Raw genomic sequence first — 19,168 nt, 5'->3', positions numbered from 1 at the left:
ATTTTAGACTGATACCTAGCATTTCAGCCTCATGTCAGCACAGCGATCTGGCCTGTTCCAATCATGGGTCCCCAGGACTGGTGAGTGGCGCTTGCTCTGGGCTTCAAGCTAAGCTCCTTTGGATGAAGGGAGGCCATAGGACTACAGGGGTAAGGGACTAGAGGCTGGTGTAAGACCAAACTAGGTTCGAACTAGAACTGTTTAACTACAAGTTTGACTTGAGACAATTTTCTCCATCTCTCTGAGCCTTGGGTTTCCTAACCAACAAAATGCGATAATGGTTTATTTGCCAGTTTCTACCGGCTAATAAACCACTCCAAAATTTAGTGGCCGACAGCACAAACATGTCATCTTTCTTACAATTCTGGGGGATGGCTGGGCAGTTCTTCTGGTCTGGACTGACTTCGCTGGGGCTGAATGGCTGAGGATGGCCTCCGCAAAATGCCTGGCTATTGGCTTGATGTCCGCTAGAATGATAGAGTTGGCCTGGCTGATGTCCACATCTCCCATTATCCAGCAAGCTAGCCCAGGCCGGTTTACATGGCGGTGGTCACCGGTTCTGAGAGCTACAGAAACTGTGGCCATGATGCTTTTTCCATGGGTCTGTTTGCTAACGTCTCATTGGTCAATGTTAGTCAAGGCCAGTCCAGAGTCAGTGTGGGAAAAGATCACCAAAGGACATGACTCAACTATAACTATGTATAATTCAAAACTAAGCTTAAAGCCCTAGTGACATTCCAGCTCCAGAAACTAGGAACCCCGCCTGGGCTTCTCTTTAACACTCACATGCCTACTGATAATGATAGTAACGGTCACAGTATACATTAAGCCCCAGGAGTTTAGTCACTGACAACAGTTTATCTGATTCTCAGGCCATAATTTTTATTGCATATGTTTCCCTGCAAGTTAGGTCATTAATTCATCTGAGTGAAGGTTTTAAAATGAGCGAAAATGACCTCTTCCCTCCAGGAGCTCTGTCATCCACGGGGCCAACACGCAGGTAAATGGAACCCGGAAGTCAATTTGAACTTTGGATTTATGTCTGCCTGTGTTTTCTCTGTGTCCACCTGCACACAGAAGGCCCTCCCCTTCAGAGTTCCACATCAGACAAATTTGTTTGTGAGCAATGGAGGTGTGACTGGGGGCTTCGTAGGGGAAACAAAGAGAGGGGTACATGGTACCCATCACAGACGGCAGCGTAAACAACCCGCCCGGATGTTTCTGTTCTTCAAACTTCGTTCTCTGTTGCTCACTTCAGGGAACATCTGATACCCCTCACTTTCCTGGAGCAGCCCCTCGCCACCCCCCACACCTGGCTCCCTTCCTCTTCCCAGACTCTCTTGAATATGAGCCTCCTTCCCTCTTGTCATGCAAAGCACCACAGCTGTCTGAGCTCCCTCACATCAAAATATTTCTTCTATTTCCAAAACTAGCCCCACTCAGTATAGAAGTCAGGGTAGGGATCAGGTCTTGTGCTAGCTGACCATGTACTTGTAGATTGTATCCCTACAGCATCCCAAAGGGCTTACTGAATTATTTATTCTGGTGTTCTTTCCAGAAAGATTTTTGTCAGTAAAAACAACCTCTATCTTCTCACAACTACTTGCAATATCAAAGAGTTTTGAATTTTGTGAAAGGGCAGCAGAAAGGAGTGATCCTTTCCAATGGAAGAATGAAAGAAGGCTTCCTGGAGGAAGTGAGATTTGAACCAAGACCTGGTGGAACTCCTTTGAGAAGGATAGCTATTAATTTCCAAACTCATGACTTAAAAATATGTCTGCCTTTCTAGTCACTGAGCCCAGTTTCTCAGGCTGCTGTTCCACCCTGTCTGCCACTCCTTCACTCTATTCTAACATGGACTCTTGGGGCGCCTGGGTGGCTCAGTCGGTTAAGCCTCCGGTTTGGCTCAGGTCAGATCTCACGTCCCTGTGTCAGGTTCTGTGCTGACAGCTAGCTCAGAGCCTGGAGCCTGCTTCCGGTTCTGTGTCTCCTTCTCTCTCTGCCCCTCCCCTCTCATGCTCTGTCTCTCTCTGTATCAAAAATAAATAAAACATTAAAAAAAATAACATGGACTCTTAACCAGAGAATTGGAATAAACGAGTTAACATGAATCATTTTTCTGGTTAGTTATTAGGAAGAGTAAGAAGACAAGTCCCCACCTACCTATTCAGGGCATATAGAACAAGAGAAAAAAAAAAAAACTATTGGCCCTACAGGTTCAATTGTTCCCCAAATATTGTCTGTGCAGCATTGGTTATTATTTGGCAAATATTTTTGTTATTGTTTTTCACATGGATCTAGACTAATCTTGGCACTTAGATGTCCCCCTGGCCTCACAGAAGAGGTTGCCTGGAATTGATCATCAAAATAAGCCAAGAAGTGCAAAGAAATTCCTCAGCAATTACTACACTAGTTTGTTCTTTGTGTCAAATATGAGTTAGGAAAGACAAACTCATTCATCTCTTACTATGCTACAAGGGACAAAGGTAATTTTTCTCATAGGATTCAAGGCTAAAGTGGACTGTTTTCTGAACTTCCTTGTGACATTTAACTGAAAAAAAATTATCAGAAAAATCCTCCTTTTGAGAGATCATTCTCAGAAAGAAAAAAAAAAGAGAGAGAATACTGGTCCACTTGGAAGATGCAAAGATTTAATTTCAGGTGGCATGTTTAAGAAGTGTATGTATGCGTACGTGTGTGTTTTAGGACTCTTTCAGTTGTAAGATACAACAATCCAACTAACAGAGGCTTTGCAAGATGGGGTGGGTTTAGCTGTTTATATAACAGAAAAGTCCAAGGTAGTCAGTCTTCAGTCATGGCTAGATCCAGGTGCTCAGACGACGTGGTGTAAGTTTTTATTCCTCTTTAACACTCAGCTCTGCTCCTCTTGTCAGACAAGTTCTCCCCACCGGCAGCTTCAGACGTAATTCTGCTAGCTTGACAACCCTAAAGAAACAAGACAAGATGTAACAATGAAATACATAAAAGAGGGAAAAAGAAAGGCAGGTGGTAAGGGGCTGACCAAGAGCAGCGCAGAGGCCTATGGTAAGTGAATTTGGGTTGGCAGGCCTGATTTTCGAACCAGTTGCATTGACTACTGGTAGAAAAATAATGTCTTAAGACCCCAAACATTCCTTTCTTAAATTCATCCGGGTGTCCAGTAATTGCTGATGTTCATGAATGTTCCTGTCCACAGGGCTGCTGGCGGGCCACGGGCAGCCTGGTAAGCAGGCAGTTGTCCATCAAGACTGGAAGAAAGAAGTTTGAAAGCCAAGAGAGAAGTCAGGAACTTGGCTCCTGTGATGCATCGTGAAGGGAGGAGGGGAGGGGAGAAACCTCGGCAATTTGTTTTTAATATTTTGCTTGTTCTGGATACCATGAAAGCTGCGTATATTGGCTTCTGACTAACGAAAACAGAGGGGAAGCCAGGCTGGAAACCTGGCTGTGTTTCTGTGCACAATTAGGTTTGTTTGTTTAGGTCTCTTTTTATTTGTTTTCAGATGACTCAGATACGAGTACTGCAGGCATTTCAAAGAGAAGTGTTCTTATGTGTATTTTGGGTCTAGGGTTTCACCAAGTGCAGAAAGCCTTGGCTCCCTGAGGTTATTTTCCCATCCAAAGGTTTTTCGAACTTCCAAGTGGAGCTAGAAGAATGCCGTCGTGAGCCAGGTTATTTTTCTCCACAGACCCCAGCGTGGGGTTGCACAGGGGACAGAGATCACAAACATATCAACACAAAAGTCCCCAAACAAGGTGCAAGGGCACCCGTTGTGCTGACCTCTTGCGCCATCTCCCCTCGATGGCTTCACCAGCTGCGCTCTCCTGTCCTCTCTGGAAACCTCTTCATAAGTCATGAGTTGGCCTCCTCCTCTCCAGACAACCAAATCCAGAAATGGATTCTAGTTTCCAGTTTCTCTGTGTCGGTCTATAAACCGTCCAGCCCTGAAGAGCTCTTTCATTGCCACGGTTTAGTTGAGAGTCTGAAGCCTCCTGTGAAATGCAGGGAGGCTTACTTTCTGAGAACCTGCCAAACAAACCCTTGGCTGAATTCCTTTGCCTAAGGGGAGTGGCTCCCGGGGGGCTGGGTTGTTTGCTCCTGGTCAATTGACCCCAAATCCAGGAAGGGACTTGGGAAGGGCCTTGGGAGGGGCTGGGCAGTAATCTCCTTCCTAGATGAGCAAGATGCAAATCAGGCAATGATGAAGACCATTCCAGCCTCCCTTGTTGGAGGCTTTTTTCCAGTAGCCCCAACTTTATATGATGCATCAGAGGACAGGGATGCCCGAAGTGGTCCTGATTGTTTTCAAATAGTGAGGATTTCTGTAGTCAGCAGGAGCCAGCTTCCTAAACTCCCTGGAGGCTGGGTCCCAGTCTGAGTCTCCTACAGTCTCCCCTGCTCAGCTGCCCCTGTTAAATGAATCACATTGGCCAACATGCAGGTCGGAGAATTACTTGCATACGTCAGTGCTTTTCTCCCTCTGAAGGGAGCCATAAACTGCCCCTTTTAGGACTCTTCTCATTCAGGGGTGCCTAGGTGGCTCAGTCAGTTGAGTGTAAGACTCTTGATTTCCACTCAGGTCATAGTCTCAGCTTTTGTGAGATCGAGCTTGGTGTTGGGCTCTGTGCTGACCATGTGGAGCCTGCTTGGGATTCTCTGTCTCTCTCTCTCGCTGCCCCTCCCCTGCTCTCTCTCTCTCTCTCTCTCTCTCTCTCAAAAATAAACATTAAAAAAAAGAAAGACTTCTTTCAGCGTTTGAAGTTTGAAACCTCCTGCAACTCATAGCAGATAGATTCATTCTGTCAAAATGCACACATTTCAAGAATTTCTTTTCCAAACCACAGTCTTCCAGAGCTATATTGTGGGGTCAAACAAAATTCTACCTAGTCTCCTGCACCGGCTCTAGCTACACTACTGCACCCTGACAGGTGACAATGGGAACAAGTGCCCTGTGTCCTTGCAGACCCCGAGACAAGGGCTGCGTGCAAGCAGATGAGAATGCGAGCCCAAGAAGCAAAAGAGGGAGAGGGGAAATGACTCTGGGCATCTGGAACTCAGTCCTACTCAGGACTGTCTGAGAGACTGGGTGGCATATGCCTCAGATTGTCCCACTGACAGGCCAGGAAGCCATCCCTGGTGGTTAGAGTTTGCCCTGGAGTGGTAACCCCCCAACACTTCCAAGCACGCTCCCACAGCCAGAGAACATCCTCAGGCTGAGACAGACATGAAGCTCTAAGCCAGCGTGGAACTCTCTGGAAGCCACTTCCGGAATAGCTTGAAGGGATATGGGAGGGGCACCAACCATGGTGTCTATAGCGTCTACTGTACCCTAGGATGACAAAAGGAAGGGCACCATCCTCAGAAAGAGACTGGACTGTTTTCACTCAGTTCTTTTTACTAAGACAGGGAAGTGGACCATGATCGATACCGATTAACAATAGTTGAAATGATAAGAGCTGACAAGCAAAAGGTTTTGTTTTGATTCTCAGCTTATCTATTTATTTAGCAAATATTAACAGACTGCCTACTTGCCTCAGGGTCTGCACTAGGTGCTAAAGTCTTGCAAGGAAGGAACCAGGCTCTGTCTCTGCCTCAGGAGACCATAGGCTGGTGGGGGTTGCAGACAAGAAAAGAGATCAAGACAAAGGACTGTGACTGTATGGCTTAGCGGGAGGGGCCCCTCATCTAGGCTGCTAGGGTGGGGGTGTCTCTTCCTTAAGAAGGAAGAGGAAGAGTGTTCCAGTGGGAAGGAACAGAAGGTGAGAATGTCTGGAGGCAGCAGGGCAGATGTGCAAAGACTCAGGACTGTTTCCTAGGAAGTGGTGACAGGGAGTGGTGCCCGAGAAAACTGGATGCCAACGAACACCAGGCCGCTTAAGACCTTGTCACCTGCGTGACAGTGTTTATGTCATGTACCAGAGCGATGAGAAATGGCTTCCTCTTATTTTTACTATCATTTAATTAACACTTATTTGTTTCGTTGCTTCTTGAAACTCACCTCTTCCTTCTGAATTTCATTTCCTTCTTCCTGAAGATTATCTTTTAGCAGATTTTCACCGATGTTTGTGAGACTCTGTCAGTCAAGGGCAGACCCTGTTTTCAGAGGGCCTGAAGCTTATGCAACTTTGGTTCTTCTTTCGGAAAAAGCAATGCAAACTATGAATACAAAATTAAGAATGAAAGTTAGCATTGATGACAAGGAAAGAAACCTCAACAAATAAAACAAGCATTATAAGATTCCCCCCAAAATAATATTTAAAAAATCAATTCACTATAATTTCTTCCAGCTACTCCTCATGTCGGCGGCATTAGAATGACCATGGGCCCTTTGGAGATTTGACAGAAGGCACAAGACTTGGCCTACAGTTAGTATGGGTTTCATGGGATGTAGTAGGTGCTTTGCCGCCATTCCTTGTAGAGTTCAGTTATTGCTGGGTGTACAGATTCTGGAACAGCTTCCAGGAATACTCCTACCCTCCACATGCTGCCTTCCTGGGCACACAACAAAAAACCCTACAATGTTCAACACCAAAAATATGTGGATGGTAGAGACCCAAGGTTTAAGATGTATAAAGCCATCTACAATTTTCTCGCTTGCAGAAAGTTCTTCTAACATCAGAAATGTAAAAATATAAGTGGAGGATCTATTCTTATTTGAAATGGAAGCTTTCTTTCACCAGCAATGTACTTGAGAATACAGTGCACACCATTATAAACACGCTATGTATTTACAGCTCGTGTGTGAAAGAAATTTAATCAAGGTCTTTCCAAGGTTGATGACAATCCTAAATACTTACTTATGCACCATAATCAAAAAAAAAGAGAGAAAGCCGAAAGGAAGAGTTTTAATGATCAATAAGAGAAAATAAATTTGATCAACCATGCTAGAAAAAAAAGGGCTGTATTATCTTTCTCTTTTGTGTCTGGAAAATGATATTGCAAAATCATCACATGAAGAGGTGACTAAAGGGTATGTAGCTAAAAATGGGGTAAGTTTACATGCAATATGGTATCCTGGATCGAATCCTGGAGAAGAGAAAAGACATAAGTGGAAAAACTGGTGAAATCTGTGACTAAATCGGTGGATAGAATCACATGATTACTGAAGATGTACAAGTATACTAGAATACCACTGACACAGGTATTTGAATATTTGGATTTCCAAAGGTTAAAGCCAAAGTCAGAGCTGAAAAGCATATATTTGGCCGTATTGGCCAAATCTGGAGGCCAAACTTTAACTTAATTGCATTTCTTGAGAAAACCCAAGCCCTTCCCATTAGGGACCTGTCAGGGTTTAACGACCACTTCCAGGTCATATCATGTGCTAACCACTCAAGCCCTGACCACCCTCATTTCCGTGTAGTCTTCATTTTTGTGGCTGGGGCATTTGTCCTTCTTTCTTGCAAACTCAGTTACATATTTAAATTTCTAGGTGTTTCTACTCTGACAGTTTCCAGCTTCATCAGGTCACCAAGTCGCTGGGCTGGTTTTCAGTAGGAGTGGTGTGGCAAACCTGACGAGTTAGAAGGAATTCTGGCTTCATTGTGGAGAAAGGATTCAAGCTGTGGGGTAAAATAGAGACAGAACGAAGATGGGTCCTATGGAATTCAATTGCAGAGATGACAGAAGGCAACCTGAATGCGAAGAGTCGTAGAGAAGAGGGGGAAGCTGAAGTAGGAAAACTAGTAAGAGAGAGACAGTGTGACCATCTACGCAAGGAATAACACGATTCTGAAGTAATGATGCACAACAGTGCTAAACTCAAGGGCTCTGCTGTCAGAAAGACCCTTTTGGGGTCTTTGCCACTTATTAGCTATATGACCCTGAGCCAATGACTTCTCAATGCCTCAGTCCCTTCCTATTTCCACCAGATTGCTAAGAGAATTAGATGAGACCATGTGTGTACAATGCTTAGAGCAGTACCTGGCACGTAATAAGCACCCACTAAATTGTCACTGAGCCCACGGCAGTGAAAAAAGGATTCCGGGCAGTAAGGTGGAATAAGATAAAATCAACAGAATGCAGGGTCGGCTGGATGGTAGGAAGGGTGAACAAGAGAGAGAAAGGTGTTAAAAATGCCTCCTAGATTTCTCTCCAAGAGCCACTTCAGGGAGCATACAGTTTTGGGCTTGCAGGGTTGGTGGTATCTCTCCCCGTCCCCATGGAGACAACCAGGACTCACTTGCACAGACAGATATGGAGCCAGGGCAAGGATCTGAGAAGTTCCGGAATGGGGTGAGGTGGGGGGCGGGGTGTGCGAGCGAGAAGATCACAGCTCTCAGGTGAGTAGGTAAGAATGAAAAGAAAAGAAAACCAAGTTGAAGTCCTGCAGCTGGTGCTGGTGAACAAAATATAGCCAGCAAGGGAATTGAGGTAGACTGGGTTCAAGGCCATAGGAAAAGCAGAGGGAGTGTCCCAGGAATGTCGAGGGACAGAAATTTTGCAGAAAGCATGGTCAGTAGCACTCCATGCAGTGGAGTCCGAGAACCCTGCTTTGGGTTGTGGGGCAAGAAAGGAGGTCACCGGAGACCTCAGGGTGAACCCAAGGTCATCAGGGACGTCGGTTACCCAGGGTGGCAATGGGGGTGGCAAGCAGCATGCTCAGCCAAGACAGAAAGGAGAAACAGGGATCAGCAGGGATTTGTGTGAAGGAGAGGAGAGAGTGGCGCCGGAGTGGGAGCTAACGAGGAGAAACAACTGGAAGGAAATGAAGATGCTAGAAAGAGATCTGGGAAGAGAAGCACAGGCTTGATGCCCAGGAGAGAGGACCCAGAGCCTGGCAGGGACTTTGCCACGTGCCCAGAGCAGGAGAAAAGGCCCACGGTGGTGTTGCGAAGCCAGAGTGCCCGGCGGGGCTAAGCTGAACAATAGTGAGGGCGAATCTCCAGTCTGAGTGTCTGCGGACAGGACAGCGGAGGGCGGAGACGGAGAACAATAACGACTCGTATTTGGGGGCACCCACCCTTGTGCCAGTACGGAGCCAAGCCGGCACCAGTGTCCTCACTGTGGCCCTTTTCACCAGTGAGCACCTGAGGCCCTGGGAGCTTCACGACCCACAGAAACCGGCAGGGGGCGGGGGCCTTAACCTGCGGCTGGACCCACGGAGGCCGCCTCGATCCCCAGGCTCCACCGAGGGGCGGGCGAGACGGTGGACCCACTGGGAAGACACTGGGGGTGCGGCCCCAAGGCGGACGGCGGCCTCGAGCGGTTTCGAAAGCAACTGCGGGTCGAGGTCCAGCGCGGAGCCGTGGAGCCGGACCCCGAAGCGGGAGGGACCCCCGACTGCTCCCGCTCCCAGAGCCGCCGGGGCCTGCGGCGCGTCCCCAGGAGGGGGCAGCAGCGCCCCGCGCATGGACGCCCGGAATCGAGGGCCTGGGGCGCCGGGAGGTACTGGCGGCTTCCAGGGAAGGCGAGTCCCCGGGGAACCCACCCCCCTCCACGGCCACGCAGACAGAGCCCTGCCCCCTACTTCCCCGAGCTTCCCTCCTGGGCCTCCCCAGCCCTGCACCTGACTCTGTGCGGGACAGGTGCCCAGTAATAGAGAGCCTTAGTGATTCTCCTGCTCTGCCGCTCTCTTCCTCGGTCCTCCTCGGTTCCTAGACCCTCAGACTGCAGAATTGCCCCCACTGTTTTCAGCCTAGCCCCACCAGGCATTCTGGCTTCCTAGCACCCCCGCGCGCCATCCCCCTCACTCTGGGCACGTTGGGCAAAGGCCTGGCTAGGTACAGGGCCCTCTCCTGGAGGTCAGGTCCGCGCTTCGCTGCCCATGTCTCTTTTTATGTTTATGTTTTTAATTTTTAATGGTTTTTTAAATTTATTTTTGAGAGGCAGAGACAGTGTGAGCAGGGGAGGGTCAGAGAGAGAGGGAGACACAGAATCTGAAGTAGGCTTCGGGCTCTGAGCTAGCTGTCAGCACAGAGCCGGACGCGGGGCTTGAACCCACAAACTGTGAGATCACGACCTGAGCCGAAGCCGGACGCTTAACCGACTGAGCCACCCAGGCGCACCCCCCACCCCCCATGTCTCTTTTTAGCGTCTTAGGTTCATTCCAATGGCTTCTCCTTATTAGCTCCCACTACCACTTGACTCCTTCTCTCCACCCCTGGCCAGACCCACTCCAGGCTGGCTCTCTGCCAGAGACCCTTCCTCATGCTCAGGCCTCTCTCTACCCTGCAGGACAGGACTGGGGTGACTTTCAGATCCCCGGGAAGTCCCCCCCCCCCAGGAGCCCACGGGGTCAGAGCAGCCCCCGGGGTGGGGGGGAGTTCTCAGAGGTTCACCCACTGGGGCCCCCCCAGGTCACAGGAGTCCAGTTCAGGCCTGGCCCTGGTGTCCCAAGAACTCCAAGTAGCTGGTTGCACAAATATAACTAACCCACTACGGATCGGATGTGCAAGGAAAATAGAGTATCTTTATTTTGCTTAGAACTAATCTGGTCTTTCTCCTCCGAACCCACCCACTAGTTAGTGGGATGGGGAGGAAAAGCTAAATGTCCAATCCAGTTAAATTCTGAGCTGATAGTTAAAACCCTTCCGATAATGCTCAGTGTTTAGGAAAAACACTCAATGTCTCTGCTAGTCCCTGCCCACTCCGCTCCCCACCCTGGAAGCTTGGGAATATGGAGGGAGGAAGCTTTCTCCTCTCATGGCACCAGGGGCAGGGGGTTCTTTGGTCCCAGGAAAGCCCTTGGATATGTGCTGTGCAATGGTCTTCAGGAACAGTCTCTCCTCCTTCTCCTCCTCCTCTTTCTTCTCCTTTCTTCTTTTTTGCCTGGGTCATACTTGACCTCCTGACTCTAGTACTAAAAGTACGGCTTGTTGTTCCAGCCCAGGCAATGCTCCTGCTAATAGACTGGCCCCTCGGCCTCAGCGGGGCTGCAACCCTGAGCTCCTTCTGTTGGTTCTCCAGGCTCTTCCTCGGAAGGTCCACTCCTTAGACATGGTTGGGAGGTGACCTTGTATCACAACAGCAGCCCTGTCCGTGGGCCCGTTGTCTCCCACCTTATCATCTGCCCCCTCCACGGGACTGAGGATGCGCCCTTGAAGCCTCCCCAAGGCTGACCGCATGGAGCTCCTTTTCTGTGGCTTGTCCTGGGTTCTCATGGGGTGGCTCGGGAAGGGGCTTCCGCCCAGTCCCAAGGGTGATACCTCTCTAGCACCCCCTCCCTCGTCAGGCCCAGTGATGGGAACAGCAGGGCAATTGTGCTGACTGCCAGGCTATTCACACTCTGTCCCCTTCCTCCTCCTTTAAAAGGATTTTCAAGTACAGAAAAAGGGTAAGCTTTTCCTTTACTTCTAGTTCCTCCTTTCTAACTCTTGTAGGCCCTAACGAGTGGTTTTGATATCTTACTCTGCAAAGGGAAAGACTCTGAGCTCTAGGGCTTTGTCTTGATATACTGGGTGAGAAGGAAAAATTTGGAAAATCCCTTCTGAAGATAATAGTCTGGCTGCTGAAGGCTGGGACTTTCTGCATAATCCTATTTTGAATGACCCAAAGTCATCATTACCTAGGTCTCTCTCATGGAATTCCTCCCAAAGTCAGTGTGAATCTGCACAGCCAGATTATCACCCCCCACTACCCCCCATCCCAGCACAATCGTGCCTCCTCCCTACAGGCCGATGGATATCTAGGGTAGACCTGGGAGAGTGGGAACCAGAAGGGAAAAGCTTATGAGTGCTTTCAAGCAGGATCCCCCTTTCCCTCTCTTGCAGCCTAAAGAACCCCGTTCTAATCAGGTCCAAATTACTTAGCTTTTCTTTTTCTCATACTGTTCTATAAACCCCAGGTCTCTGTCCCATTAGCTCCTTTCCCCAGATGGGCTTGTCAGCATCTGTCTTCTGAGATTCCAGGGGAAGATGTTTTTGTTCTTACCTGCTCTCATCACCCCAAAGCATGCTCTGCCCCCCACCTCCTGCAGCCCCACCTCTGTCCCGCACCTTTAGGCAGAGCCTACACCTTGTGTAGATTCTTCTGATACACAGAACATGCTTTCCCACCTCCGTGCCAATGCATGCGCTATGCCCTGGCCTGATCTCTCCCACCATCCAGCCTCTCTGCAAGGCGCATCTCTGTGTAGCATCTCCCGTGGGAGGTTTTCCTGGCTCTACTCAGTCAATGTGAGCTCTCCCTTCTTCAAGGGCTTGAACCTCTTTGAATTTCTCACGTCCTACCCTGGGTTTATAGCTACGCTTGTATTTCCGTCCCGACTACACTGAAATCTCTCAGAAGGCAGGAACTGTGTAGCACTTGGCTATGTATCTTCCATGAGGCTGTGAGTTAAACTATGGGGCTCTTACATAAATTGATGCGTTGAATATCATCACCAACAGGAATAGCCCTGGCCCACATTCTAAAGTTGGCTCAAAGCACATCAATTCACACAAATGATTTCATTTCTTTCGCCTCAGTTTCCGTATTTGTTAAACAATTGAGTGGGTTTCCGTGACGTCTTAGATCATCTCCACCTCTGACACTCTGTAACTGTACCCATACTCTCTTGTGATGTGTGCACATGTGCAGGCATGTGTGCATGTGTTTGTGAGAGAGAGAGGGAAGGGTGGGCAGGGATCATAACTGCGGAGACCAGATGGAGTAGTGTATGGCAAAGACTTTAGATTATGACAAACCTGGGTTTAAATACAGGCTCAGGCACTTACTTGTTGGGTGATCTTGGGTGTGCTCCCTTCTCTGAGTTAAATAGAAAATGAGGATATTTACCAAGTGCCTACTGAGTGCACACACTGGATGGGTAGCTGGGAACATGTAGTAAATATGACGTGTCCCCTCTCTGTGGGAGGCCAGAGTCCATTAAAAGGAGATAAATCTGCAGACAAGTAAGTATAACCAAGTATCAAAGTTCTCCGTGAGAGAATGTCCGGGACACAGTGGGGCCACAAAGGAAGGAGAGGTAGACCAGCAGATGCCAGGGATGAGTTAGCTGGAAGCTGCCCAAGGAAAGGTTCGCTGAAGATGTGAGTCCAGACAGGAGCTCCCCTGGACGTTTTGGGTAGAGGGAGAGAAGCAAGAGGTGCCAGATCTGTTACTGCCGTCGCCAACCTTCTTTGGCCCAGGCTGGTGAGGCCTAGGAATCTTGGGTCCTGAACGCATTCCCCAAAGGGTGGTCTCAGCTGACATTTAGACCACTGGCCTGGGCCCCAACCCTGCTGGTCTTACTCCAAGCCCCGATCCTGTTCCTTGTGGCTGATGAGTCATTTCCAGTCCCTGAGGTGGCCTCTGGAGGTCCTGTTTCTCCTCAGGGGCCTCTGCCCACCTACTCTTCTTCCAGGGAAAAGCAGTGCTTGAGAAAATGTAACCAGTTTCATAAGAAGTGACCCCTCCTCAGCCCTCCCCCTCCCCGTACTGGATCCAGGGGGGATGTTTTCTGCTCCGAATCCATAAGAGTTTCTATCAAGGGATAGTCTGAAAAACAGCACTTAGCCAGAGGAAGCTGTTCAAACGCCATCCATTTTGACACTTGGCAGGATTAGCAAAGCACCTCTTCCCTCGAGAGTGGGAAGGTTTCCAGAATTAGTGTGCCGGCAGAAAGGGAGGTCGAGCAAACAGGCATATTGTTTTCTCATAGCTGTCTCTCTTGTTAATGTTTGGTCGGCCAGCCGTGCATTTTTGCAGTGTTACATAGGCTTACGTTCAGCTTTCATCAGAGAACAATTAGGACGAGTGTGGGGGGAGGCCAGAGGGTCAGGGACAACAGATGGGTCTCCACTTAAGCGGGTTAGAAGTTCATGGCTCCAGAGCACGAAGATCCATCTTTGGCTGGGGGCGCCGAGGGGTTGGGTAGAAAGAGGCAGAATGGAAAGAAGACGAGGGCCTCTCTTTTCTGAAATACCCCTTTGGGACAACTCTCTGTATCTTAGGCAATTGATTTAGTTTTCCATGAAGAAGCATCGGCAGCCCTGGCAGCATCAGGGAGCCAGAGGCCCAGTGCCATACTAAAATAGCAGCATTGCTGCGTTTTCCAGCAGAGGGATTACTCCTTGGTGAGCCAGAGAGCTTTGGAACATCATTTGGAAGCAAAACCACATTTTTTTCCAAAAAAAATTTTTTGAAAGGAAATTCTGCATGCAGTGAAGTTAGGGCTTAACTCTTGAGGGGAAGCAACACAGAGATGGTCATCGGTGGAGGATGTTTGACTTTGGTGAGCTGAGGTGCCTGTGAGGGGACAGAGGGTTCCAGAAGAGTTGCTTACCTGGAAGAAAGTGCTGGTATGTTCATAGAGAAGAACCAAAGGTAGAAAGGGGATTGCATGAGTTAGCCTCTGCTGCATAACATACCACCCTAACCTCAGTGGCTACAAACAACCACCATTTTATTTACTCATGGTTCTGGAGGTCAGCAGTTTGGTCTGGGCTCAGCTGAGTGATTCTTCTGCTCATCTCACCTGGGGGCATCTGGCTACAGTCATTTAGCAGCTCAAAATGGGGTTGGTAGTCTAAGATGGTCTTACTTTTCTAGCAATTGCTACTGGCTGTTAGCTGGGCCATGCATCCTTAGAGATGAGCCTCAGCTTTGTCACGTGGTGGCTGGATTCTGAAAACAGCAAGAGAGAGGAAAAGGTTCAATGCACAATCATTTTTCCAGATTCTGCTTATGTTACATTTGCTGTCCCATTAGCAAAAGCAAGTTGCATGGCCAAGCTCCAAGTCAGTGTGGGACGGGATGACACCAGGGTGTGGATGTAGGGAGGGAACCCTGGCTCCATTGGGAGCCATTACTTTAACTGTCTACCCACAGAAGGAAGTAAATCAGAACTGGAATCAATGCCCTAACCTCAGTAGGATGCACATCATGCAAGTCAGTCTATATGAGCTCAAGCTGAGGCAAGAAAGACCAGAGAATCATCTCTTTGGGTTTTTGGAACAAGCCTGCTATTTCCTGGGGATGTTGGGATAGAAAGACACTTGGATTAGTAAGACTCAGATAACTCAAGTGGGCGTCATTTTTGGCATCCCATAAAATTTTATAATGTCTTCTTCATATAAAAGATATATACTTTTCTATATCTTCAGGCCTCTGCAGCCTATGGGAAAGATGGTGGGGGTAGTCACAGCATTGAAACAGGAAAACAGGCACTGTGTCCAGATTCTACAGCAGAGGGAATTGGTTATACTGGTGATGGAGGAGGGGTGAACCAAACAGGGGACAATGAGGCAGCCCAGGGAAGAACAACCTCAAGGAGTCACTGCTACCTCAAGGCTGGAGAGGCAAGAGACAAGGCCAAGCCATGAAGCCCGGGAAGCAGGGTGACCTGGTTCAAGCCAGAGCTATGACAGTCTTGTTTGGTGTGAGCTGGAGCCAGAGAAAAGATAGAATCATTGCTAAAGAAGTTCCCTAGACATTACTTTTTTCTCTCCGCTCAACCCTCCATCTCCTGCTAATGCCTCTCATTGGCTGAACCTGGCCAGAAACTCACTGCTACAAGCAGATCTTCCTTGGTTTGGGCTGCTGTAACAAAAATACTTGTAACAAAAATAGACTGGGTGGCTTAAACAGCAAACGTTCATTTCTCACCGTTCTGGAGGCTGGGAAGTCTGAGATGAAGGTGCCAACAGATTTGGTGTTTGGTGAGAGCCCACTTCCTGGTTCATTGAAGTCTGTCTTCTCACTGTGTCCTCACATGCTGGCAGGGGCAAGAGAGCTCCCTGGGGTCTCTTTTGCAAGGGCCCTAGTCCCATTCATAAGGCTTCACCTCCAAATACCGTCACCTTGGAGGTTAGAACCCCAACATATAAATTTGAGAGGGACACAAACATTCAGTCCATAATAAGAGGCCTTACAAACAGAGTCTACTAGAGCAGAGCCTGGCAACACAGAGCAGAGCAGGAGGAAGACAAAGAATGAATCCAGGGTACAGAAGCCCAGGACCAGAACCCCATGGAACACATTTACAGTCATAGCCTGCCTATTACCCCTACTTAGTAAAGCAAGACTCCCTTGACATCCCATTGGCAATTTCTCTGCATCCCTGTGGGTATCTCAGGTGAATTCAAGAAAAACTGCCCACCCCTCCTCACTGATGTCCAAAAGCCATTGTGAAGGGGTGAATTCCTCCCTGAGAATGCTTCCCTGCCCCAGCAGCTGCCTTTGCCATCTCAAGTCTCCAGACCCTTGGTGTGCAACGGGGTGTTGAACACCTCTGAGATCTCCATGCGATGGCACCTCACAAACCCCCTCAGGAGTGGGACTTGTCCTGTCCACCCTGCACTTCTCCTTATCACACAGCCCTTTATAAAACACCTTGTTTGGTGTCTTCCTGGTGTCCTCCTCCAGCTCACATTTCTTTTTCTTTTTTTAAATTTTTTAAATGTTTATTTATTATAGACAGACAGAGAGAGACAGAGCCTGAGCATGGGAGAGACAGAGAGAAAGAGAGACACAGAATCCGAAGCGGGCTCCAGGCTCTGAGCTGTCAGCACAGAGCCCGATACGGGGCTCGAAGTCACAAATAGCATGATCATGACTGGAGCCGATGTCAGAAGCTTAACTGACTGAGCCACCCAGGCCCCCCTCCAGCTCACATTTCTAGGATCAGGTCAGAAAACTGTCTAAGGCTAATTCCCCCTTGGCCCATCTGGGGGCATCTGACTGAACTGTCCCTTCATTCTTTCACCCAAACACCTTTCAGCATACCTGTTCTTGAGTTCAAGTGGGGACCACACACTCAGCACACACATGCACAAGCATGTACTCAATGTTTCTACCGCAACACCTTAAGAGTACAAGAGAAATAAGCTAATAATCTTTGATTAAGTACCTCCAATATGTCACATACCTAATGCTTAATTCCTTTATTCCTGACAACAATGACATTATTCTCATTTACATGTTACCATGGAGCACGGAGGTTTTGTTTCAGATCCTAGCCAGCACAGCAAGAAAGCAGTTAGGTCAAGACGTCAAGACAGACCCATCTAACACCGGAGCCTATGTGCTTCCCTACCATGTCGCCTTTCAATGTATATGAATAGCATGTTATTCTCATCTTGGCACTATTTCTTATTTTCCACAAGAGACTTCAACAAGTGGTTTTTTTCCCAAGGTTTCTAGTACCTTTTCTAGTGCCTTTGAGTACCAAAGAGTGCCATCTCCCGTTGCGTCGTGCCAAGACTCAGTTTAGGCAGTATCTAAAAATCATCATGGCCAGTGTGCTATTTCGTGGTCCCATGTTGTCTTCCAAGGGCTGCTGTTGTTCTAAGACAGGAGTAGTGATGAATGGCGCCCGGAGATGATATAGCCTGGGGATCTGGAGGCGATTTAGCATTGTGGTTGAGTACGCAAACATTGGCACTGGGCACAGCCTTGGGAAAGGCATTTTCCATGTGCACACAAAGCTGCATTGTAGCTGCAAGTGTGGGTGATGCCAACCCAAGACTCCCAGCCAAGGCAGGCCAACCCTGCAGAGTCATCGCAGCAACATAGATCTGTACCATAGAGAGCAGCCAACAGGGCAGGGAGGCCAGTCATTGCAGTAGTCCCTGTCAGAGGTGGTGGGTGGTGACCCTTCAGTTCTGGGTCAAGGTTTCCTGTAACTGCAGGGCAAGTGTGAGCAGCGCAGGGGCCGAAAATAAGTATTTTTTTTCTGGGAGTGAATGTAGTCCTGGTTCTCCCACTCTCCCTCCTTCAAGCCTGACTGGGCTGTTCCCTTTGCCTTATGATAACTAGAGTGATCGGGTGGACTGGGACCTCAAGCTGCCTTTTTCATTGCTTTATCCCGGGTCTCTGAACATAGCAGATGTTTAATAAACACTCACTGAATGAACAGATCAAATGAATCAACTGAAAAATTCATTATAAATTTCATCCACACCATGTCTTCATTCCATCATCATGTTCATAAGATGCAACCTGTCGATCTCTCTGTCTGAGATGCTTTTTCCAGAGATATCTGACCTTCCCACTCATTCTAGAATTTATTCTAGTAGGAGGCCCTGGTGGATGGGAATTACAAGCCAGTCCCCTGCATCTCCTATTTCTCTTGCTTGCCCTTTGGTTCTCTGTATGCTCTGCCATGTAACATACTTAACTTTGTGTTGTGGGTCTCTCTCCTCTAGACTCTAAGACCCATGAAGACAGATTTTATCTATAATTTTTCTTTTCTTTCTTTTTCCCACTGCTATATACCCAATACCTAGAACAGTATGTGACACATCATACTTGCTGACTGAATGAATCTGGGATTCAGCATCTGAGAGTCAAGAGTCTCAGCTGTGTGACATGAGACAGCAGAGCATGATGGCAAAGAGCAGGAGCTCCTCTGTGCCTGCAATGTCCATTCGGTCACATGGCGATCCAGCTGTTCCCAGCTGTCCACATGACACAACTGTGAGCTACTTGAGGGGGAAGCCCGTGTTTTATCTTTCCTGCCTTCTTCCCTCCCTCCCCCAGCTCTATCAAGATAGAATAGACAGAATTATAATATTTAAACTTTACGATGTGACGATTTGATGTACGTAGACCATTCCTCCCTCTTACCACCCAGCACGAGCCTACAGCAAGGGAGCTGCTCATTCAATATCTGTTGAGTTTGTTAAAGTTTGCAACAAAAGCGCTCCTGAAAAGAGTCTGGAAGTAGCCATGACCAGCTTTATCTCTTTCCCCATTTTGCCTGGGGCCAGCTGTACACTAACTTTATTCACTTATTTACTTAATCAGTCAACAAATGCAGCTTCGCAAGGTCACGTGATTGTTATTATTATAGACAGTGTTTTTCCAAAAGAAAAGGCAAAAGCCGAGCCCTCTAATGCTTCCCCTTGAAGGGTTTTTGTTCCAAACAGAAACTTCAGTGTCTCCATGCAGTCAGCACGAATCCCAAATGCACTATGTCTGGCCAAGCACAGGGGCATTTTTAGCTCACCATTCCCTGCTCCAGAATGTTGGAGAACATTTCCCTGCTGAGAGCCCTCTGCCACCCCTTAAGCGCAATGACTGCTGCTCACCACACAGCAGATGTGTGGTCACACGCAATTAAGTGGGTGCAGGCTGTCAGTGGACAGACTGCATGAAGTATGCGCAGCTGAGCCAACAAGCCAACAGTGGAAACCAGAGTGGTAAGATGGCTGTGCCCGCCCGGCCACTGGCAGAAGACGGACTCTCCTTCCTCCTCCATGTCCTGGCACTCGCCTGGAGCGGCACCCACCGTCCTGCCAGTGTTGT

This window comes from Suricata suricatta, chromosome 1 (genome assembly GCF_006229205.1).
Source record: "Suricata suricatta isolate VVHF042 chromosome 1, meerkat_22Aug2017_6uvM2_HiC, whole genome shotgun sequence".
NCBI lineage: Eukaryota > Metazoa > Chordata > Mammalia > Carnivora > Herpestidae > Suricata > Suricata suricatta.
The sequence above is the reverse complement of the archived record's forward strand: the minus strand, read 5'-3'. Positions refer to the sequence as shown.